General features: G+C 36.5%; 1 pseudogene; it reads left to right on the plus strand.

Moving 5' to 3' along the window:
- Nucleotides 1-3,687, plus strand: LOC118040748 (protein NTM1-like 9; annotated as a pseudogene).
- Nucleotides 3,688-4,642: the final 955 nt, after the last annotated feature.

Raw genomic sequence — 4,642 nt, forward strand, 5'->3', positions numbered from 1 at the left:
ACACTTGGCTTTGTCTTGTCCTTATGCCAGTTTGCGAGCAGTAAAACTGAGGAGGTTAAATAACGAGAAGAAGAAGAAGAAGAAGAAGCACACGTGTTATAGGCTGATCATATGAGCTGATCACAGAAACGGAAGAGCAAGCAAAGATAGAGAGAGAGATTGAGAGATTTTGCAGTACCAAACTTGGTAGGATCTCTTTGTTGGGTTTTGGTCAGAACAAGGAAAAAGAAGACAACATGGTGGCTATGGTGCCTGTGGACTCGCTACCTTTAGGGTTTAGATTCAGGCCAACTGATGAAGAATTGATAAGCCACTACTTGAGACTTAAAATCAACGGTCGTGATTCTGAAGTTGAAGTCATCCCTGAAATTGATATTTGTAAATGGGAGCCTTGGGATTTGCCTGGTAAAACAAATGAAAAGTCCTTTCTTTTTTATATTTTTTTTATGTGGGTTTTCTTTGATTTTAAAGATTTTGTATCTTTGATATTTTTTTGGTTGGTTGCTGAATTTCTTTATTCCCTGTGAATAAATTCCTCCTTTTGCTTATCTGGGTATTTCCTTATTCATTAAGATTCCTTAATTTACTTGTAAAGATTATTATTTTATTGGAATCAGTGTATTTTAGTTTGATTGCTTTAATTAGTGTTCTATATAGTGCACAAGTCTGCTACTTTAGCTGAATTTGGAGTCATATGGAATGTGGGGTTTCAGGGCTACATGTAGATTTACTTGAATTTTCGGTAAAGATTTTTTTTTTTTTTGGAATCAGAGTATTTTAGTATCCTCTCTATGATTTTGTGCACTATAATTTATTGTTCTGCTATTTTTAGCTAAATTTTGAGTTAATTTGAATGTGGCGTTGTAGGGCTATCTGTGATAAAGACTGATGATCCAGAGTGGTTCTTCTTCTGCCCACGAGATAGGAAGTATCCTAACGGTCATCGTTCGAATAGAGCAACGGATGCTGGTTATTGGAAGGCTACAGGGAAGGATCGAACAATAAAGTCTCGAAAATCAGCTGGTAATACTACCTTGATTGGTATGAAGAAAACACTGGTTTTCCACCGTGGTCGTGCTCCAAATGGAGAACGTACAAACTGGGTCATGCATGAGTATCGTCCCACTGAAAAGGATCTTGATGGTACCGGCCCTGGCCAGGTTGCTTTGCTTTCTTGATCTCATTCTTGTTATTAATTTGTTCATTTTGACTTTCTATAGTTGGTTGCAATGCTTAGTTTTAATCACATTCTATGGAGCAAGTGGGGGAATTTTGTCTGCATGCTGTGTATATTACATGTTTGTTTATGATTTTCATATTAACCATGCATTCAATCTTGGTATTTTTTATGGAAATGTGCACATAATGTTGGCAGCTAAACTTAAGGAATTTTGTATTGATAATTTTTAATTTACCAAATGTCCTTTTGTGCTGTATCTATACTGCGCCACTTTTGTTAAAATGAATACTGCTGATTCTCGTTGATGCTGTAAATCTCTTCAACTCACCGATTTTCTCTCTTCATCTGGACAGGGTGCATTCGTCCTTTTCCGCTTGTTCAGGAAGCCAGAAGAGAGGCCCAGCATTGTAAAGTATGATGAAATAGAACAGATTGAATACTCTCCTACAGCTGCCAAGTCCTCTCCTGATGATGCATCATCCGATCTTGTTCAAGAAACAGCTACATCTGAAATGAGTTCAGGAAAGCAACCTGAAGATATAAAGATGTGGTTGACTGAGTCTGACAACACGACTTCTAATGCTGTGGTGCATATTGATAGCTGCAGTAATAGTCGTGCAACTTCAGATGTTGAAGATCAAGTGCCAGAAGCAACAGCTGTGAAGGTGAGAACTGGATTCTGTATTTTGGCCTCTTGTACTCCACTCAAGATAAACATTATGAGAAATTTCATTTTTTTTTCCCAGGCATATCTACCACTGGATGAAAATTCACCCTTACATGATCCGATGTCTGGTGAACCTGATTGTAAAGTTTTCTCCCCAATGCGATCACAGATTCCAGCGGACCTGGGATACTACATGGATTCACCTTATGCCAGTGACTTTGGCAACAATCAAAATGGATTTACCTTTCAGGATGGCACCAGTGAACAGGATGTATCCCTCACTGAATTGTTAGATGATTACTTTAACAACCATGATGACTATTCTGGTGAAGAAACAAGCAGTCAGAACACCTTGGGTGTTGGAAGTGAGACTCAGTTGTTTGGTCAGGTACCACCAGGAAACTTTCATGTTAAGGACCATGGTATATACAATGGGATGGCTCAAGAACTGGTAAAACTTTGGTCTTTTGGTAGCTTTTAAACCAGTGTTTGTTGAATCTTTTAGCTGTCATATCTCTTAAATGTTGCATCTTGCATTTTCTTAAATGGTTGAGCATTTTGACATAGTTGATTTGTAAGTGTTTGAAAAAAAATTCTGAAGTTCTAAAATCCTTTTGTAATTTTGATGTACACCAGCATGCTTCACACATGGGAGCCCCGGTGTGGCCTGGTGATCAATTTGATAGCTATGAGCTATTACAAATGCAAGCTGCACTTGGTACTTTCCAAGCACCCACATCCTTTTCTGACGGAGAAATTGGAAGGGGAAATATTGGACATTTTGGAAATAACTTTGTTGGACAAGATGCTCCATCTGCCAATTCTGCAATCTCATCCTTTGATGTATATAATAGTATGGAAGAACCAACCAGCCAAATGACTTCTGTAGACTATGGCAGCGGTGTTAGTGGAACTGGAATCAAGATTAGGACCCGCCAGCGTCAAGTCCGGCCACATTCAGACAACTTGGCTGTCCAGGGCAGTGCCCCAAGAAGAATCCGTTTGCAGGTAGAACGTTCAGTTGAATCAGTTGGAAATTTCAAGGTTAATGGTGCAACCCACGTTGATGATGAAGATGAGGTGCAATCAGCTGTAACCGAGGTAAGTTTCATCAATCTAGACAATGTAGAGTTTCTGTTGAAATGCATCCATCAATTATTTTTTGTTCATACAATCATTTGATGCAGGCCACTGGAGATGCTGAAAAACAGGCCTCTACAGTCGATGAAGATGAAGATAAGGTGCAATCAGCTGTAACCGAGGTAAGTTTCATCAATCTAGACAATATGAAATTTCTGTTGAAATGCATCCATCAATTATGTTTTGTTCATACAATCATTTGATGCAGGCCACTGGAGATGCTGAAAAACAGGCCCCTGCAGTTGATGATCTGCAGAATGAAAGCCCACTTGCAATTTCTAAGACCAAAAGGGAAATTGCTGAAGAGTCTTCTTCAAATCTGAGGTTACGAGTGAAAAGGGAAGCTGACTCCGGGAGCGGCCAGATAGCATCTCCAGCTGCACCTCCTGCACATCATGGACACAAATCATTATCAATTTATGTCAGCATTTTCCTCCTCCTGATCTTGTTCATAGCTTTTGCTGGGATGTGGAGATCCTTCAAGACTCTGAAGTTTCTCTGGATACAGGATGGTGCCAGTGATAACTTGTAGTGCATGTTTTCGTTCAACGAGGAGCAGGATAGTTTTGTAGATGGCATTTAAACACTTTAAAGGCATATATAACGTAGGTCACTGCTTACTACTAGTGTGTGTATACTATGACCTCTTGTTCGTGTAAACTTGCATTAGTTTTTCTGTACAATAAATAATCTGATTGTAGATGGTGCCTTCGTTCTCTCCATCTAGCTTCCCAGTTCCTCGATCGGAGATCAGGATGCTAGCCTCCTTTTTTTTTTTTTTTTTTTTAATTTTTGTTAATTAATAATTAATGTAATTTTCAAGATCAACACGCATTGCCAACATGATCAAATGCAACCTTTTTATTCAGCAACCATGAGAAAACAGTGGCATGGTATTCACGCTAGTAGAGAACGAAGGTGCCGTACCAAGAAGATGAAGTGGATCTGATTTGATCGAGCAAGATACTTGCTAATTAAAAACTCTTTAAATTTTAATTAAAATAGCTATAATTTATATATTTTTTAAATTTATATTTTTTGCATTTTAATTAAAAAATGATAATTAAATATATTAGGTTAAATAAAAAAAGTTTATTAAATATTTGAGTCAAGATTTTGATTCAATTAAAAATTAATTTTTAATATATTATTTCTAACTTATATGACTTATATAGTGTTATTGTAAGTTATTTTTGTCAAACATGCTTCTATTCTAACAAACGTTTGTCATAAATTATAATTTAAAATCAAACATTATTTTTCATAATCATGTTAAAAAAATAAGAATAAAAAAACTCAAAAACTAGAATTGGAAAAAAAAAAAAAAAACCTACTAGAACTTGATTTGAATGGACAACTAGGCACCTCCTTCGCTGTTGCCGCCGCAGGCTCTGTTTCCGACCACAGCGGCTTCAATGTTTGGAGTGGCTTACGCCCCTCACCCAGATGACAAAAACCTAACTTCTTGGTTTTAGATTCGGCTTTTTCATTAATAACTAACATTTTTTTTTTTTTTTGTATTTTATTGTGTGAAAGATATATAAATATAATAGTTTTTTTTCTTCTATAAATTACAAATTTAATATTAAACAAGCTTTTTTCTTTAATAATCTCAATATAAAAATGATTTTTAATTAAAATAATATTTTTTAAAA

Source organism: Populus alba, chromosome 11 (genome assembly GCF_005239225.2).
Source record: "Populus alba chromosome 11, ASM523922v2, whole genome shotgun sequence".
Lineage (NCBI taxonomy): Eukaryota > Viridiplantae > Streptophyta > Magnoliopsida > Malpighiales > Salicaceae > Populus > Populus alba.